The sequence below is a fragment of the Ranitomeya imitator genome, chromosome 3, assembly GCF_032444005.1.
Source record: "Ranitomeya imitator isolate aRanImi1 chromosome 3, aRanImi1.pri, whole genome shotgun sequence".
NCBI classification, from domain to species: Eukaryota; Metazoa; Chordata; class Amphibia; order Anura; family Dendrobatidae; genus Ranitomeya; species Ranitomeya imitator.
The window spans coordinates 447,276,935-447,298,229 of NC_091284.1; positions in this window are offsets into that span (position 1 = coordinate 447,276,935).

The window sequence follows — 21,295 nt, forward strand, 5'->3', positions numbered from 1 at the left end:
TGCTGGGCTGTATATGTATGAAAGGCTTCTGCTGAGCTGTATATATATATGAGAGGCTTCTGCTGGGCTGTATATATCAGAGGCTGTTACTGTGCTGGCTGTATATAGAATAAAGGCTGAGGGGCTGTATAAAGTGTATACACAGCAATATACTGTAAACAGGTCCAAACTATATACATACAGTATACACAGACACACTGCAATGTAGGATATAGTGTGGACTTGTATACACAGTATGGTACTATGTAGGACAGGAGCTGCAAGAAAGATACACAGACATACATAGACACACACAGACAGAGATCATACTCACCCACCGCGACACTGTGAAGACTGAACCACTTCCCCTCTGGATCTTCAGTGACTGAAGATCCAGAGTGAAGTCCTGCCGTGCTCCACAGTGGAGAATCCTCTTCTCGCACCGACATCATGGCTCCACCTCCTTCCTCAAAGGTAGCTGAACAAACTCTCATCTGATCTAATCCGAGGGAGCGATCATATAGCTGAATAGGTAGCACCTATAAGCTTCTGTTGGGATCGGAGAAGGCTGCCGCAAGCATTAGGTACAGGGAGGGTACTAAGGAAGTCTGGCTAGGCTAGCCAGGTCAGTGGATGCTGACGCAGGTCAGGTGTCATGACTCTGCCGCTCTGCCCCAGCCACTGAGATGTAGGACCGTAGCCAGGTCCCTACACTTGCAATCGTTTCTCTTTTGTTAAATATTCCTTATCATTAGAAATGGTTCACAGCAAAGAGATGTGTATTTTACATGTTTTGAGATATTTATCCCTATATTGGTGGGAGGCCCCTGCTTGGTGGGTGGACCAGGGCCCGGGCAACTTGAGCCCACCCCTAAATTCGGTCCTGGCAATTCTTTGCATCTGTCTATTATTTAGAGGGACGTTTACTATTAAGTATTTTGGCATGTAGGGTTCTGGTGTATTGTACACATTATTGTATAACCCATACTTTTTGGATTGTAATCTAAGTTGTGACTTTTAAATGTTTTTAATGGTTTTTTATGTGGTGGGTTTCAGTAAAAGCATTCTTGTATAACACTTTAAAAAATCTTCTTGGTGATCCCCTTCTTTTTGATGCATACACTTTCTCTTTAACTTGTACTCTGTTGTTTTGTATGCATCGGGTGATCCCAGTACTGTTGTATTGATTGACGGTGCCCGGTCTTGTGAATCCTAGTCTATTATATAAGAAAAATCATAATGGATTTATGTTATACAGACCACTCAAAATTAGTACCAGCATAAGAATTTTCTATTGAAATAGAGTGCACCCTCTTTCCGTGTGATCTATTTGCCATGATGGCTCAATACGTTCCTTTGAGTTATTTTTAGTGTGCGTTCATTTGTGAATTTTTGCCCCAAAGCTTCTAACTAGTTAAGAGGACTGAGGATCTGTTCATGGGTGCATGGGGGCAACATTGTTTTGGTATTAATAGGGCCTAGTCGTTACCTATGCACCCATCTGTTGGGGTATGTTAAAGATACAATAAGCCAAAAAGGTATCTGTTCCAACAGACTGCAAGCTTATTTAATTTAAAAAAATGAAAGATTGACGAGCTCTAGTCTTTTAAATTGTTGTAAATCCAGGCTTTTTAAGCAGTAGTTCCTTATAACTTTTACTAAACAGAAATAAAAAACCCCTGTATTTGTCATTAACTGGTCCTTTTGTGCACCGTGATAAGTTAATGAACTAAGATAATGCAGAAGACATATAATACTGTGATAAACTGACAAATTGTAAACTGAGTTCTCCTATATATTTAAATGTGACCTATACAGGCGTCAAAAAATCGAGCATCCAAGGACTGTGGCTGGTTGTACAATCCACCTTTCACGCATGCTGTAATCACAAGGGATCCTTTTCAGTGTAACTATTTAAACTGTTCTCAATTACCTGTTGAATACTCCTGGGGAGAATCAATAGCTTTCCTCTGGACTGACAGAGAACAGAGAGTGTAAAATCTCTGCAAAGGAACCTTGGAAGCATTCCCAATTGAATAGAGTGAAACAAGAGAGAGTAAAAGAGATAAGGAAGAGCAAAGTGCGGCATTCACTGTTACAAAGGGGGATCAATGGTCGACAAGTAAAGAAAATAGGGATAGGTTGTGGCTAGGTTATTTGCATAGTACGCAAAAATATACACAATTAACAACTATATAGGAATAGAAGCTTGATAAATGTAGTGTACAGCGTTACAAGGACATATTCTTGTCTTCTCATTTGGCATTTTAGACTCTTTATATGGCTGATATTTGCAATGTAAATTACATATTTTGATAGTCTACATTAGTTCACTTTAATTAAAATCTAAGAAATACTATCCTTTTGCAACTTTTTCAAAATTGAAGCCCAAGTGCTTTGTAAGAAACCCAGAATAACCCAAAGATTTCTCTAACATATACTTACTGTATTAATATCCCATACCTCATTGCTATCTTCTTCCCTTTACATCAATGTCTTCATTACCATAAGGGATTAAGGACCAAAGATTAATTCCACATTCAGTATCCTTAAGCCAAGAATTGCACATATAAATGCCATGCCTATTACACTGACAACTGGAGGTTTTGAAGCTTTTATTGCGGTGACCTTTTTGTGCCAATATCAATAAGTCTTTGTGCTTTATTCTGAATAAAATAATAGGAGCAATAGAGCTGGCAGCTTTCTAGTATTAATTCTCATTACGGGCAACAAGGGGACAAAGCGAACGTGCTTTCTACATATTGAATTGACTTCTTTTAAGGCCACTATTTTTTATTATTAGTAAAGGACACACCTATTTCCCAATTCATATATCATTGATACACAGTGCTTGATGTAATGGAAATACATGCCTAAGGCCAGCGTCACACTAGAGAGTTTTACGGACGTATGAGAGGCGCAAAAACAATGCATTGCACACGGACCAATGATTCTCTATGGGGCAGCTCCTATCTGTTGTATATTTTGCAGCCGTATTTTACAGGCTGAGAAAATCGCAGCATACTGCGTTTGGCAGCGTATTGAGCATAAAATCCACCGATGAAAGTCTTTGGGGGTGAGAAAAATACGGATTACACACGGACCTTCAGTGTGACTTGAAATACGCACCAGTGTTTTATAGAAAAGCTGGTAATTCAGCGCGGTGTAAAGTAAAATCACACTGACAGGTTAGAATAGAATAGCTAAAATAAATGTCTACACATAGAATAGGTAGATATTTTCCCTTGCTAGAGTTCATATGAGTTTATGCCACCAGGGGGCGCATCACCGCAAGTCTACGAAGCTACATTCCCCTGCATTTCATTCATTCCCCAGTTTTTACAACCAGGAGCAACAGCGGCATTAGCAGGCTCCTGGTTGTAAAATTATTTAACCCCTTCAGATGGTTTTACAGCATGGGACATGACTGTACGACGGACGGGTATGGGATATTATTGCATTTTTATTTTTATTTTTTACAGAATGAGGGTCTTCAGGTGGATTAAGCGTACAATAAATATTTTAAAGCCCCATGTGTGTATTTATTTCATTAAAATACTTTATTCATAATGTGTGTGTATTATTAGCCCTTTACTACTATTGGATTAATAATGGATAGGTGTCTTATTGACACATCTCCATTATTAACCAGGCTTAATGTCGCCTTACATTAGCAAGGTGACATTAGCCCCTTATTACCCCATATCCCACCACTACTTGGGAGTGGGAAGAGAGAGGCTAAGTGCGAGAATAGGTGCATCTTACAGATGAGCCTTTTCTGGGGTGGCTGGGGGCAGATGTTTTTAGCCAGGGGGGCCAATAACCATGGTCCCTCTCTAGGCTATTAATATCTGCCCTCAGTCACAGGTTTTCCCACTCTGGCGGAGAAAATTGTGCGGGAGCCCACGTTTTCTGTGATTTAACCCTTTATTTTAACACCCCCAAATTTTGCACACAGACACTTCTAACATTATTAGTGAGGAATATGTAAAAAATAAGGGATATGAAATGGTTTACTGTATGTAACCATGTCTCATATCCTGTCTGGTTTGATAAGGAGATAGCAAAAGTCGGCAACTGAATTACCGGCTTTTAAGCTGTATTAAATATAAATATATATGTGTCTCACTGACATATACACTGTGTGCAAAATTATTAGGCAAGTTGTATTTTAGAGGATTATTTTTATTATTGATCAACAACTACGATCTCAATCAACCCAAAAGACTCATAAATATCAAATCTTAATATTTTTGGAAGTTGGAGTAGTTTTTTTTAGATTTGGCTATCTTAGGAGGATATCTGTTTGTGCAGGTAGCTATTACTGTGCAGAATTATTAGGCAACTTAATAAAAACAAATATATTCCCATCTCACTTGTTTATTTTCATCAAGTAAAACAATATAACTGCAAAAAATTTAGAAATAAACATTTATGACATGCAAAAACAACCCCCCCCCAAATTAGTGACCAATATAGCCACCTTTCTTTGTGATGACACTCAACAGCCTTCCATCTATAGACTCTGTCATTTGCTTGATCTGTTTACGATCAACATTGCGTGCAGCAGCCACCACAGTCTCCCAGACACTTTTTCGAGAGTTGTACTGTTTTCCCTCCCCATAGATCTCACATTTTATGAGGGACCACAGGTTCTCTATGGGGTTCAGATCACGTGAACAAGGGGGCCATGTCATTATTTTTTCTTCTATGAGACCTTTACTGGCCAGCCACTCTGTGGAGTAGTTGGAGGCATGTGATGGAGCATTGTCCTGCATGAAAATCATGTTTTTCTTGAACGATACAGACTTCTTCCTGTACCACTGCTTGAAGAAGTTGTCTTCCAGAAACTGGAAGTAGGTCTGGGAGTTGAGCTTCACTCCATCCTCAACCCGAAAAGGTCCCACAAGTTCATCTTTGATAATACCAGCCCATACCAGTACCCCACCTCCACCTTGCTGGCGTCTGAGTCGGAGTGGAGCTCTCTGCCCTTTACTGATCCAGCCTCTGGCGCATCCATCTGGCCCATCATGAGTCACTCTCATTTCATCAGTCCATAAAACCTTTGAAAAGTCAGCCTTAAGATATTTCTTGGCCCAGTCTTGACGTTTTATCTTATGTTTCTTGTTCAAAGGTGGTCATTTTTCAGTCTTCCTTACCTTGGCCATGTCCAGGAGTATCGCACACCTTGTGCTTTTTGTTACTCCAGTAACGTTGCAGCTCTGAAATATGGCAAAACTGGTGGCAAATGGCATCTTGGCAGCTTCACGCTTGATTTTCCTCAACTCATGGGCAGTTATTTTGCACCTTTTTTACCCAACACGCTTCTTGCAACCCCGTTGGCTATTTGCCATGATACGCTTGATTGTGTGGTGATCACGTGTCAAAATTTGGAAATTTCAAGACTGCTGCGTCCCTCTGCAAGACATCTCACAATTTTGGACTTTTCAGAGCCTGTCAAATCTCTCTTCTGACCCATTTTGCCAAAGGAAAGGAAGTTGCCTAATAATTAAGCACACCTTATATAGGGTTTTAATGACATTAGACAACAACCCCCCTAATTACAGAGATGCACATCACCTGATTTACTTAACTGGTAGTTGGCTCTCAAGCCTGAACAGCTTGGAGTAGGACAACATGTATAAAAAGCAATGAAGATCCAGAAAATGAAGAGAAATAAAGTGGCACTCACCCGATATTGCTATGTGAGAAATGTCCTTTATTCAGAGTATACACTCACAGACATCTAGTGGAGAGGCGGCTTGGTAGGAAGGAAGGTGCAAGAGGAGGCAAGAGGACGACGGCCGTTTCGCGCTTGCGCGCTTCAACGGGTCCACCTGGATATCTTTTCCTTGTATATTTCCACACAAGGGGATAGTCTAAGGGTCCGCCTGCTATCATACTAGGCTTTGGTGCAGTGTATATTCTGGTCTTAATCACACTCCTATATTAAATGTGTGTGTGCATAGTGGTGTATTTACATATGGATTGAATTTACACAGAATACTATTCAATCAGGATGTCTCTCCAAAGACAACCGTTAGTCTTGTAGATAAAATTTTAAAATACTATATCATATGATGCTTCTTCATTATATACAACATGAGATCGTCATTTTGTGACATTTATACGGTGAATAATGTTGTATTGACATATTAAGGGGGGCATGCTGAATGATGTTCCCCCTTTTATTTATGTTTACATTTATGTTTCTACTTTTGTCATATTTGTTTATATTAGGGTTGAGCGAAACGGGTCGGCCATTTTCAGAAGTGTGTGGGGTCGGCCATGAGGTCGGCGATCTTCGCGCAAAAGTCGCGTTTCATTCCGATACCGCAAGTATCGGATATCGGCCAATATTTGCGGTATCGGAATCCATATTTATGTGTAAAATAAAGAATAAAAATAAAAAATAGGGATATACTCACCCTCGGACGCGCCCTGGTACTAACCCCTGTAACCGGCAGCTTCCATTCCTAAGAATGAGCGCATGAAGGACCTTCAATGACGTCGCGGCTTGTGATTGGTCGCGTGAGCGTTCACATAAGCGGTGACGCGACCAATCATAAGCCGCGACGTCATCGAAGGTCCTTCACGCGCTCATTCTTAGGAAGGAAGGCTGCCGGTTAGTACCAGGGCGCGTCCGAGGGTGAGTATATCCCTATTTTTATTTTTATTCTTTATTTTACACATAAATATAGATCCCAGGGCCTGAAGGATAGTTTCCTCTCCTTCAGACCCTGGGAACCATTAGTATCCCATTGCACTGCATTGGGTTTCGTGTTTCGGCCGACCCCGACCCCGACTTTTTAATAGGATCGGCCGATTTCACTCGACCCGACTTTTGAGAAAGTCGGGTTTCGTGAAACCCGACCCAACCCTAAAAAAACAAAAGTCACTCAACCCTAGTTTATATGTGTTTCAGAGGGACATTTAATCTCTTGAAAAAGGCTTTTCAGCCGAAACGTTGAGATAAAGAAATTAATGTCATGTCCAATCAAAGTGTGAGAAAATAATACTTTTGGAAATCCGACCGTTGTTTTGAAATATAAGAAATAATTAATAAATGAGAGACTATTCTATCGTCAGTAGTGTGCCGGAGTTTTTCATATAATTACTATTTTTTCCTGAGCACCTCCCACTAAGTGAGCACCTTCCTCACCATTATATTTTTTCTCTCGATTAAGTCACACTTCACTAGTGCTCCCATCCTACATCGCCCCGATGTAGATAAGCCATTTGTCATGGAGGTGGATGCCTCATCCGTTGGTGCTGGAGCAGTCCTTTTCCAAAAGGATGCTCAAGGTCGGAAGCATCCTTGCTTCTTCTTCTCCAAGACCTTCACACCAGCGGAGAGGAATTATTTCATCGGGGACAGGGAGTTGCTAGCCATGAAGTTGGCTTTTTCAGAGTGGAGACACCTCTTGGAGGGAGCTCGCTTTCCCTTCCAAGTGTTCACTGACCACAAGAACTTGGTATATACACAGACGGCCCAGCGGCTGAATTCTCGCCAGGCTAGATGGTCCCTGTTCTTCTCCCAGTTCCATTTTACTTTCCATTTTCTCTCTGGGGAGAAGAACATTCGTGCTTACGCTCTCTCCCGCTCCGTAGTGTCATCTGAGGAGGAGGAGGAGGCGCCTCGGCTTATTGCCCCTTCTGAGAGCCGGAGAACTGTGGCTTCGGTTTCGCTAGAGTCCGTGCTCCCGGGCAAGACTTTCGTACCAGCGAATTTGCGACCGGAGGTTCTCTCTTGCGCTCAACCATCCTGATTGGGTGGACATTTTGGACGTACTGGTGGCCGCATATGGCCCGTGACGTCAGGGACTATATTTGGGCGTGTGTCTCCTGCGCCCAGAATCGGTCTCCGCGACAACGGCCTGCTGGGTTACTTTACCCCATGCCGGTGGCAGACAGGCCCTGGGAGATGGTCGGGATGGACTTCGTGGTGGGCTTACCCAAGTCTTGTAGCTGCACCATTATCTGGGTAGTCACTGATCATTTTTCCAAGATTGTGCATTTGGTGCCCCTTCCACGGTTACCTTCTGCACGGGCCTTGGTGGCGTTGTTCATAAAACATATTTTCCGCTTACATGGAATGCCTGATAAAATTGTCAGCGACTGGGGTCCCCAGTTTGCATCTCGGTTTTGGAGAGAGCTCTGCCGTTTACTCAGCATAGAGCTGAATCTCTCCTCTGCATATCATCCCGAGATGAATGGGTTGGTAGAGAGAACCAACCAGACTCTGGTCACATACTTGCAACATTTTGTCTATGTTAGGCAGGACGACTGGGCATCTTTGCTACCTTGGGCTGAATTTGCATTGAACAACGCCGTAGCCGATTCCACTGGTCAAAATCCTTTTCTCCTTAATTACGGCCAGCATCCGCGTGTCCCTGTGCCCGTGTCATCAACCAATTCTAGGGAGGCAAACTGGGCGGTGGAGGCACGTGACATCTGGGACCGCACACAGGATGCCATCCGGGCCTCCGAGGAGAGAATGAGGGTTTCGGCTGATACACACCGGCGCCCCGCTCCGACCTTTGCTCCTGGCGACTTAGTGTGGCTCTCTGCCCGTAACATCAGGTTGCGAGTTGAGTCCACTAAGTTTGTGCCTCGCTCCATTGGCCCATTGAAGGTTCTGGAACAGGTCAACCCTGTGTTCTACTGTTTGGCTATTCCTCCACGCCTTGGTATCACAGATACTTTTCACGTTTCCCTCTTAAAGCCCGTTCATTTCTCCCGGTTTTCTGAGTCATCTGCCGGGCCATCGGGTTCATCCACGGATGAGTTTGAGGTGAATGCTATCGGGGGGTGCAAGGTGGTATGTGGCAAGAAATTTTATCTGGTGGACTGGAAGGGCCACGGTCCAGAGGATAGAACCTGGGAGCCTGTGGAGCACATTCGGGCTTTGCTGCTCATTGCAGCTTTTGAGCGTAGCGAGGCTCAAGGAGGGGGGGTAATGTTAGGAGTCGAGTTTCCTCTGCTGCACAGGGGGAATCTCGATCCGTGTCTGCTGCGGTCTCCCATTCTGCATCGGCTGCAGTGCAGCCTGCTCAGCGGAGACGTCGCTCCCAGCGTCTCACTGAGACTAATACTGTGCAAAGGGTTACTACTGCCTCTCCAGGCTCTGCTATTGTACCCTGCACTGATGTGCAGCGAGCAGGCTATTCTGGGACTAAGTCCTGCTTTGCACACACTGAGCATGCCCAGGGCAATATCTCTCAGTGGAGATCTTGGGTCACATGCTCAGGTACTGCAGCAACTTCCATTGGTCCTTCTTGGAGGGTCCTTGTAGGTGCTAGGACTAAGTCCTGCTTTGCACTCTGAGCATGCCCAGGGCAAGATCTCTCAGTGGAGATTTAGGGTCACATGCTCAGTTACTGCAGCAACTCCATTGGTCCTTCTTTGAAGGCCCTGTACGTGCTGCAACTATTTAAGGCTCGCATGGCCATGCACTAGCATCTTCCTAAGTTATGTCCTTTGCGCCAGTGTGGTCATGCGTTTGTATGTGTTCAGGGACCCGGCTGAAATAAGCCCCTAGAATGCTGGCACCTCCGGCGAGGAGTTTTGTGTGCATGCATGACCACTGACTGCTCTCATTTGGATAGTTAGCTCGTGCCTCTGTGAAAGTTTAACAGGGCACAGAGCTTTGCTTTCTCGGCTGCTCTGTGAAGCTAACAGAGCTGGTTCATACCGCCATATAGTGCCGCCATTTACTTAGCAGCAGGTTCCTTCCTGCACGGTGGATCCCTGGTTGCGAACGCACCAATCCCATCTAATAAATATATTCGTGCGTTCCGCCAACCCTAACACCGTATATTTAAACGTTGTGTGTGACTACAGCCTAAGGGGTAATAATTGCCTTGTTTATGCTCAGTTTAAACATAAATCTTTCAAGATCATGCTTTTTCTGTTTCAACATTCTTACATAGTGTAACACCACTGCCTGCTTCCTTGCATTGCTTCCCATCCTCTACCATGCAGAGACACCGACTAACTCATCACCCCAGGTCGTGCACTGAGCTGCAGGTCCTCTGCTTGCTGTGCAAGTTTCCTGCCCGCACATGCGCATTCTGATTCTAAAAGAAGCAGTGTGCACATTCCTAATGTAACTCCAGCCTATTGCTGGAAGGCATTGGTGCTTAAGGTACCTCCACCTGTTGGGAGGTGCCTGAGTAACATTCTTCTGTAGTGTTAGTGCAACTACTAAGTTGCCAGGTCCTGTGTTTTTTCTGTCTCTGAACCTGTTTTCCCTGGTCTACATGCCAGGCCTGAACCTGAACTTGTTTCCCTGGGGATGCAAGCCCAGGCCTGAACCTGAATCTGTTTTCCTGGGTCTGTATGCCCAGGCGCCTGTACCATGAACCTGTACCTGTGACTGATCCTGTAGGTATTAGGACCTATTCATGAACCTGTTTGTATCTATATCTGCATCCTTTCCTAAACCTGTTGCGTCAGAATCTGGACCTTTCCGTAAACCTTCTGTGACTGAACTTGGTCCTGTCTGTCCTATGTGTACTAGTCCTTGCAATTGTCCTGTGCTTACTTGATCCTGCTTGTTCCTTTTGATAGTGTTCTGTCTCTTCTGTCCGCATCTGCAGTTCCCTGCCGGTCAGGAACTGCAGTTCCCTGCATATCCGCACCTGCGGTTCCGTTTCTGTCCGCACCTGCAGTTCCGTGTCTGTCCACACCTGTGGTTCCATGTTTGTTCACACCTGTGGTTCCATGTTTGTTTTCCCCTGTGGTTCCGTACTTGTCTGCACCTGCTGTTCCATGCCTGCCTGCACCTACGTTTCCCAGTCTGTCCACACCTGCAGACTGTAACCTTTCCTGTCTGTGACCGAGTTTTTCCTGAAGCTGTTACTATCCATCCAGTCTGAACTGGGTTCTACCTCTGCCAGTATATCTTCCATGCCCGCAAGTAACTGCCTGCTAGTATATCAACCATGCCCGTCTGCATTTGCCTGTATATCAGCCAGGCCCGCCAGCACCTGCCTGCACCTACCTGCCTGCATACCAGCCATGTCTGCCTGTACTGCTAGTATATCAGCCATGCCTGCGTGCCAGTATATCAGCCATGCCCACTGCCTGCCAATATATCAGTCGTGCCTGCCTGCACCAACCTGCCTGTATACCAGTCATGTCTGCCTGTACCTGCCTGCCTGTACATCACCCGTACCCACCAGTGCCTGTCTGCATACCAGCCATGCCCACCTACCTGAAAGTATATCAGCCATGCCTGCTTGCCTGCTAGTATATCAGCTTCTTTTGAGCATCTTTCATTGTGCCAATTCTCAGGGCATTTGTTTGGAATATACATTTGCTCTGTTTCCCTGACTCTATGTTGAAATTCTTTACCCCATTTCCGCAAATTTTCTTTAACTATTTTAATTTCTCTAATAAGTAGCCCCCTCAAAAAAGCCTTCATGGTGTCCCATAAAATGTTATTTGGAGCCAACTCCTAGTTAGTCTTAAAAAACTTACCCAATTTCCTCCGAACATCCTCACAATTAATTGTTTCAGCCATAAAGGATTAATTTTCCACTCAGGGGGTCGTCTGTCTATTCTTGAAAGTGATTGGCATGACACTGAAGCACAAGAGTATACCCGTTCCAGTGAATTCTTCCACCTCCACACATCTATCCACCCCAGTTCAACAGTGAAATATCCCAATGGAGACACCTTATCTTCCCCTGGAAACTTATCCTCATGTGGATTACAAATTTTATTAAAATCACCCATAATTATAAGTGGTAGTCACTTACAATCCTGCAAGTTTCAAAAGGATTTTCTTAATCAGTACATTTGAAAAAGGATGTTTAATATATACCACTACAATAAAACATTCGAAGCATGCCTCTTTACAGCAAACTCCCACAAATCTTGCCTCCTCATCTTTTAAAAGGTCAATATACATTGAAAAGGGATTTTCCTGTGAATAAGAAGGCTAATCCCCCATGAGCAATTAGAGAAAACTGAGTGAAGTGCAAACCCAATCCATGCTCTATTCAACAAACAATTGGACTCAGCCATCATGTGTGTTTCCTGCAGACCTACATTCATTGCCCCTGATTTCCTAATATATTCGAAAATGGCTTGTCTTTTTGAATTGTTTCTTATGCCTCGGATATCCCATAAGAAACACTTTATTGCTACCCCCATGAGAAACTGGGGAAATATCTGCCCATACCCTCCACAAATTTACATTCCACTTGTCCCAACAATCTAAATTTATCCAAAGATCCAACCATACACACACCCCACAAAAAACACCCCCTCCCTTACTCCTCCAACACACCAAACATCACGCCCGGTAACACAGACCAAAACCTAGCTCTAAGGGCAGGGGCATAGGAATACTCCAAGCCAACCATTCTTTTCCCTTGCAAGATCAGTGAGATAATGCACTCACTGAAACTCACATGGCATGAACTGAACCCCACTTTTTATAACAATCCCCCCTCCCCCAACAATAATAACTGTAGAGTGAGCCAAGAGCCCAGGCAGGCAGCCCCACAACGTTGTAAAACCAGAGATGTAATACTTCTTATACACATATGTAAATGCAAATTAGCAACTGACACTTGATACATCAAACTTCATAAAGCTATGATCCTCAACTTCCCCTCTCCTGTCCGATCTGATGGTCATCTGTGTCCAGCTATCTCACAGCATAGCATGAGTTTTCAAAAAATGTAGTGTATCAACTCTCAACTTGACAGGATAAATCATGGAGCATTACATACCCATTGCACGCATTCTTCTTTTCATGACAAGGAACATGGACCTCTTGAGATGTACTTCCACTGAAAAAAAAAAAAAATACCTTTTGGCCTCCAAGACAAGAGTAATATCTGGCAGATCACATGCCTTCCTCAGGATTGTGTCCCAATTCTTGAAGTGAAGAAGACCTGATCTTGTAGGGACTCTGTGAGCCCTCTCCAAAGTAAGCAATGAGGAGAGAGATTCTTTTCCAAAAATCTCCAACACCCACTTTTCGAATAACCTGTCAGGATCCATAAAAGATACATTTTACTGTATAACTGAATTCATTTAAACTGTACTTATTTTTTCAACTTTTTTTTTTTATATAATAATCATCATTGCACATGCTGCCTATCAGTGGGGTCTTGGTCTTGGAGTGCAGTTTCGTCACCTATTGTTGGGGGTCTCCACTTATCAGCAAAATTTATAATGGGTTATGTTATGACATGTAAAAAAGAAGTTGAAATGATAGATACACTATAAGTAACTTTTGAAGTCTTTAATTTTGAGAACTTGCTTATATGTCTGGTTTTATGACGTCACTGTGCAGCTAATGTACTACTTTAGCCAAAGCTTGAATAAAGATTAGTTTAATCTGTGACTTGCAGAAATGGACATGATTGAATGTAAGTAAAGATGAGCAAATCGATCTTGACAGGATTGACTTCTAGTCAAATTTTCTGAAATTCGTTGGTTGCCACAAATTTGAACACCCTTTAATTCAACTTATACACATTCAGTACAAATCATAATGACTGATCAAGGAGTGTCATTATATGCTTTTAAAATGTAGTATATAACACAGTATATAACACAGGCAGCCACATAGCATATAGCACAGCCACGTAGTATATAACACAGGCAGCCCACATAGTATATAACACTTGCAGCCCAGCTCACCCACCGCCACGCCATCGCCGTGGCCCCCGACCGTTGTGGACACAGGATCTGCGCACATGCACTGACAAATGCTGCTCGTCTTCTGCTGCTCACTGCGCTGGAACTGGATGGTGGACCCGGGTCCCGGACTGTGTCGCGACGCGATCTGTGTGTCAGCGCTGCTCTTCGTAGGATGACGAGCTCCTTACTCACCCGGAAGTGATGACCACCGGCCCGGAAGTGACTCTTCTATCCCCATGGACGGTGATTGGTGAGTATTCCTGCTGCAGTGAGTCCCAGTCAGTGAGTCCTGTCTCCTGCTGCCTGAAATCATATATCCGCTCCGCCTCTGAGTCCTGGCTGGAGTCACACACAGCACACTAGCACAGGGAGGGAGAGTCGGACTCGGGAATGATGTAGTCCGGCTTCGGGGGCCCCCCGGGAGCGCATAATGCGCTGCGCATCAGTGTCGGCAATGCCGGCATAATAAGTGTCTTACCGTTATGGGCCCCCCAGTCTTGCCAGGGCCCCTGGCAGTATACTACGTGGCTCTGTGCTGTGAACTACGTTGCTGTGCAATATACTACATGGCTAGGCAATATACTACGTGACTGGGCAATATACTACGTGACTGGGCAATATACTACGTGACTGGGCAATATACTACGTGGCTGGGCAATATACTACGTGGCTGGGCAATATACTACGTGGCTGGGCAATATATTACGTAGCTGGGCAATATACTACGTCACTGGGCAATATACTACGTGACTGAGCAATATACTATGTGACTGGGCAATATACTAAGTGACTGGGCAATATACTACGTGGCTGAGCAATATACTACGTGGCTGGGCAATATACTACGTGGCTGGGCAATATACTATGTAGCTGGGCAATATACTATGTAGCTGGGCAATATACTACGTGGCTGGACAATATACTACGTGGTTGGGCAATATACTATGTAGCTGGGCAATATACTATGTAGCTGGGCAATATACTATGTAGCTGGGCAATATACTACGTGGTTGGGCAATATACTACATGGCTGGCCAATATACTACGTGGGCTGTGCAATATACTACATGGACATGCATATTCTAGAATACCCAATGCATTAGAATCGGGCCACCATCTAGTCTAATATATAATTGCCAATTGGCTCTGTCACAGCTTCCGGCGATTGTGTTGCTACCACAATCCACCGCGGCTAGAGCTGTGACAAAAACCGCAAGCTATTCCATCGGGAGATCAGCGGCTGCTCGCATCGGAACTACGCCGACCGCCATATTGGAACACCTAAGTTATGGGTATTCCAATATGGCAGCCAGGATTCATATCCCCCACAAAGCCCCGTCGGCTGAGCCAATGAGTATTGCCGCATGGGATTTGAATCCCCCGCCAAGACACGCGGCACCGCTCATTGGCTGAGCACCCCTGGCCTCAGCCAATGAGCGTTGTGGGATTCAAATCCCTGCCAAAGTCACGCAGCTCTGCTCATTGCTTGAGGCTTGGCAGGGGATTCAAATCCCATGTGGCACCGCTCATTGGCTCAGCCGGCGGGGTGGGGATTTGAATCCCATGCTGCTCAAAGCCGCACAGCACTGCTCATTGGCTGAGCTTCTGCCAGCTGAGCCAATGAGCGGCACAGAATTCAAATCCCCCACCAAAGCCGCGCAGCACCGCTCATTGACTGAGTGCCCCTGGTCTCAGCCAATAAGTGGCATGGGATTCAAATCCCCGCCAAAGCAGCGCGGCTCCACTCATTGGCTGAGCCACCCGCCGGCTGAGGTTTGACAGCGGATTCAAATCCCGTGGGTGGGTGGGTGTCTGCCAGGGGTTTCCATTGTCCATGTGTGCAGGCATCGTCCGATGGGACTACAAGTGATTGACACATTAGCTAATGTTGGGACAATAGTAATCCCATCATTCGGCTAATGTGTTGAATGTAAAAAAAGAAACACATAAACACATATACAGTGCATACATGTAGACATACAGAACATACAACATACAGTACAAGCAACATACACTACATACAGTGCATACAACATACAGTACAAACAACATACAGTACATACAGCATAAAACATACAGTACATTCAACATACAGTACATACAGCATACAGTACATACAGTACATACAACATACAGTACATACAGTACATACAGTACATACAACATACAGTACATACAACATACAGTACATGCAACATACAGAAGACACAAAAAAGCACAGTGAGGTCAAAAATACTCTGTTGTAAAAAAAATCACAGTAATAAGCAAGTGCTTGTCAAAAGATGAAAAAAAACAGGGTATTTAGTTGATGCGTTTTTTTGCAAAAAAATGTATACTAAGCTGCTCCACCAATCGTCAAGGTATACCCTTATAGAGCAGTCCTATTTAATGTATATAATCCCTATTTGATGTATTTAAAACCTGATCATCTGTGTAGTATCTGTATAAGCAGGGTTCAGAGAAGGAATATCCATGTGGACATGCAGGATGGAACAGCTTAAATGCAAATGACCCACAGAGGAGTGATGGACTTCCCAGTCTTGAAGAAACAAGAGAACAATTATAGAACCAGAAACCCATGGGCTACTTGCACAATGAACAAGTCTGTAGGAACCTGTTCACACCACCAAAAAACTTGAAGACACAAAAAAGCACAGTGAGGTCAAAAATACTCTGTTGTAAAAAAAATCACAGTAATAAGCAAGTGCTTGTCAAAAGATGGAAAAAAATGGGTATTTAGTTGATACGTTTTTTTGCAAAAAAAATGTATACTAAGCTGCTCCACCAATCGTCAAGGTATACCCTTATAGAGCAGTCCTGTTTCTACAAGACTGGGGAGTCCATCACTCCTCTGTGGGTCATTTGCATTTAAGCTGTTCCATCTTGCATGTCCACATGGATATTCCTTCTCTGAACCCTGCTTATACAGGTACTATACAGATGATCAGGTTTTAAATACATCAGATAGGGATTATATACATTAGATAGGACTACTCTATAAGGGTATACCTTGACGATTCAAATCCCCCACGAAAGCCGTGCGGCAATGCTCATAGGCTGAGCCGCCCACTGGCTGAGCCAATGAGCGGCGCGGGATTCAAATCCCCACCAAGGCGGACGACCATTCAGCTGCTAGCAGTATTGGCGCCAGATTTGAATACCACTAGCAGCTGATGTGATTGATCGCCCGCCGCTGGGTTGCCGATCTATCAGCTGTTAGCGGTATTGCCGATATCCCAGCGGTGTCGAAACGGGAGATTTAGACATGGCTGTGCCACACCATTGAGAGATTGGCAATACTGCTAACAGCTGATAGATCGGCAACCCTGCGTCGGGCGACCAATCACATCAGCTGCTAGCGGTATTCAAATCTGCACTGCTCCTTTTAACACCACTAAGGATACACAGATGTTCCGCCTATTTCAAGTCTAATATATACACCAGTGACAACACATTAAAAAGTCTTTTTTATTCTTTAAACCCTGCAAACAATGAGTCTTTCTCTCTCCCTCAGTATTTTTGTGGATATTTTTGCTAATCTGAAAAGATCCACTCATCGCTAAATGATTTATCCCTGAGCTTTTTGCTTTAAACATTCTAAATACAGTACATTGAGGAAGATTTGTTATTGGGCTTTTGTTAAATAAAAGCCTGCTCTGTTGAGGTCAGAAAAGATGCTATTGTCCACCATTCTATGAGAAATGTTGACCTCCTGGATTAGAGATGAACACGTGTTCTGGAATATTGGTAAATGTATCAGTGTTTTGAAATTAAATCTGACATTTTAGTTAATATTGGCAGCAACTCTTTAGATAATCAAAGAACTATCCTGACAATATAACAGAATTGCTTATAGCAGTAGAGGGGATATTGATCTATGCTATGAGATCTCTCTGTTCTGCTTTTGAAAGCATTAAATCAAAAACATTGTAATGTCTTTGCTGTTGTATTGTATGTTTCCACACTTTTAAGACTAGACAGCCACAGCAGCATACAACAGGGTTGGGTTTGTGTCTGCTCCAATAAATGTCTAGTATAGTTATATAATTATGCAGAACTAAATGACCCTTAAGTGTATGGAAGCTAGCTAATAGATTTAATAATAGAAACTAGGACGACAGCTTCAAAAAGGATTTCCAAACCGTCCATCATATTTATCCACTTACATTGTGCCATTATCTTCCTTCGTGCAATGTAATGAAGAAATGAGCTCCGATTAGATGATATTTGTAACGTATATCGGCACCTGAATGTGCATTGTATGCCCAATGGTTGAAAAGGCCAACATTAATTTCACAGGCTGGGAATGAAGCAAAAACATGCATGCTCATTCATTGCTACATTCAACCAACTCATGGCTGTGGTTATGCAAGGAAATAGAGGACCCCATGTGCCCCTTTCAAGAGATCAGTGAGTGTCCCCACCAATCTAACATTTATTAATAATGCTGTGAGTATGTCATAAATGTTTTAAGTTTCAATACCCCTTTATTTGCATGATGCATTGCTTCTTTTTAATATACTTTTAATCTTTTAACTCGGTTCCATCATCTGCCATACATGTTGGGAGCGAGTGTATGGAGCATGCTCACACAGTGAGCTTGCCTTATTCTTGAGAGGTGATGGCTGTGTAATACAGCCAGGACCTGCGACTAACACCTGTGAATGTTAACCTGTTAAACACCACTGTCAAACCCTGAGAGTGTCATTAATAGTGCGTGCATGTTGGCACATAGTTCCACACTCCTATTAATGTACCCATGAAGTGACGATAGTTTGCCAATGGGTTACTATGACAGCTGGGAGCTGGGGGTCTGTTGAAGACCTCTGTGCTTGTCATTACTGAACTCCCTTGAAACCCTGCCTATGACCAAGCTTCAAAGGAGATTATGAATTTTGATATATGCAGTATCACTGTAGTATTGCTGTATATAGTACAAGTGATCAGGTGATCACGTGTTCAAGTCTCCTAAGTACAGTGAAAAGTAAAAAAAAAAGTTACAAAAAATAAATAAAACTTCAAATTATCACCCTTTTCCTCCATTGGAATAAAGATAATAAAGAAATTTAAAAAAATACACATATGTAGTATCCCCGCATTCAGAACAGTCCGATCTATCAAAATATCAAAAGAATTAACCCGATCGATAAGCACAGTAAATTGAAAAAAATTCAATAACAAGTAACAAGTGATAAAAGTGTCATAGCTTTCCCGAAATGGTATCAATAAAAAAGTCTCCCTCCACAAAAAGTAAGCCATATCACAGCTCTGTTGACCAAACAATGAAAACGTTGCAAGTCTCGAAAACTGGCAACACAACCCCCACAATAATTTAAAAAAAAAACTGGACATGTTTGGTATCATCATAATCGTACTGATGAGGAGATTCATGATGCAAAGTCGTTTTGAACACACAGTGTATGTCGTAAAAACAATTTCCAAAAATCAATGAAAGGATTGCATTTTTTTTCACAATTTTACTGCACTTGGATTTTCTTCCCTTCGTCCAGTACATTTTGTGGTAAAATGAATGGTGTCATTCAAATGTGCAAAAAAACAAGACCCCATAAGTCTATGTGAATAAAAAAGTTATGGTTCTGGGAAGAAGGGGAGGAAAATGTGAAAACACATAAATGGATATTGGCAGCTTCGTGAAGGGGTTAAAAGTTGTTTGACCAGTGATACCCTTTACATATTTTATCATCCATTGCATATTGCAAGGATATATAAAATGGTATAACCTATACATTTTCTAAATATGTTACCGTTGGCCATATTTAAAATGTTATCATTTAGTACCATATGAAGCTTTGATTTCTGCACATTTTATCAACACTTAGTTTTTAGCAATTTTTCTTCGGCTCACTGGATGGAGGTAATAAGCACATTCGGTGTACTATATAGCACTGTAACAATATTGTGCATGATCGCATAGCCATATACAAATGTTTACAGACACACATAGCAAACTAAGCTAATAAAAGGAGAGGTAAGGTAATTTTATCTGATCAGTCATTAGTCCGCATTTAATAATGAAAGCACTTTCATAACATTAAAGTCTACAGTAAATTGCATCATTGCATTGCATGCTGTTATGAGTGTTTGTATAATTAATCTATATTCACTTTGCATCCATTGTCTCTGACACCACATTCATTACATGTCAGAAGATTGTGGTATTGTTTGCATGTAAAGTGGCCTACTTCAAAGGCTCAGGTCCACAACATTAACCTTGCTAGACCTCGCTGATGCCAGAAATGCAAAAATAATGTAACTCATACACATCATAAATAAAACATTTAATAAAGACAAATAATGATGGTCATATACTAAATGTAAAAACTTCAGGAAAACACTTATCTTCCTTATAAGATGCGATCTCTCTGCCTGAGTGTGACATTAGGCGCTAGCCAGCTAAGCTAAATCTTTTTCAATTAATATACATTCTGTATTCTGGGAACAGTTCCTTTCCTTTTTTTTAATCATAAATGGTTTAACAACAACATAAACAATATATCATCAGATCTTGGAGAACTTATTAATCAGACATATAATAGTTAAAAAAAAGTGTTGTACAGCATTGCATTCTGGGATGGCTGCCAGTGTTTTCTCACACTGTAGATCTTGCTGGTAGAAGCTTGTGGTCACATGTTGCTTGGCTGAAATTGCCTTATTTGTTTAGCTCCTGCGAAGAGTCCTGAAGATCAGCTCAAACAAGATTATATCGGCCAAGTTAAAGTACTTCCTACATAAACTGGGGAAAATAAGACTCAACCATTTCTTGAAAAATTATTATCTTCTTAACAGTAGGTATGCAAGGTGATTGTGTACTATATATCTTACACCACTTCTTCCAGGTTCATTTTCTCGAAAAACCCAGAAACAACCTTTCTCCTAAGAAAGTTTTATAGTCAATGAATTCTAGGTAAAAGAATTCTGAGATTGTTGTCATTTGCTAAGTATCTACATGAATAGGCGTACCTCCCAACCACCATGATAATCCCCAAATTGGAGAGCATAACAAGGGAGTCGAGATTTAACTGAGGCACAATAGGTGGTAAGGAGTGATTTTTAAAAGTAGGCATAATGATGGAGAAGTGTGGGAGGTTAACTTGTGACACAATGGGGGCCAATTTAAAAGGAGGCACAATGGAAGGGTCATTATTATCAGGAAGGAAATTGGAAAGGTCATTATTATAAGGAGGCACAATGTGAAATTATTTTAAGATGGCAGAATGGGGGAGGTGGTCATTATTAGGGATGAGCTTACCGGGGGAAGTTTGGGTTCTTGGGCCTGACCTGAACTTTGTTGAAGACCGTGCTCGGCATTTAGCACCGGACAATACCTGTCCTATACAAACGCCGAACTTGTAAGTTCAGGTTTGCCCATCTCTAGTTATTATTGTAAGAAAACACAATATGAACAATATTATAATTATTGTTATGAAGCACAAGTGGGCACTATTATTAACATAGGGAGGCATTGAAGGGCAGTGTTATTAGTATGAGGCATGGGGGATCATTAATATTGTGAAGATGAACAGCGTGTCATTGTTACTATTATTGTAATGTGGTTTGATGGGTAAAATTACTATCACAATGCATAAGTGGGGTATTATGACTATGTTGAAGTCCAAAGAAGGTACTATTA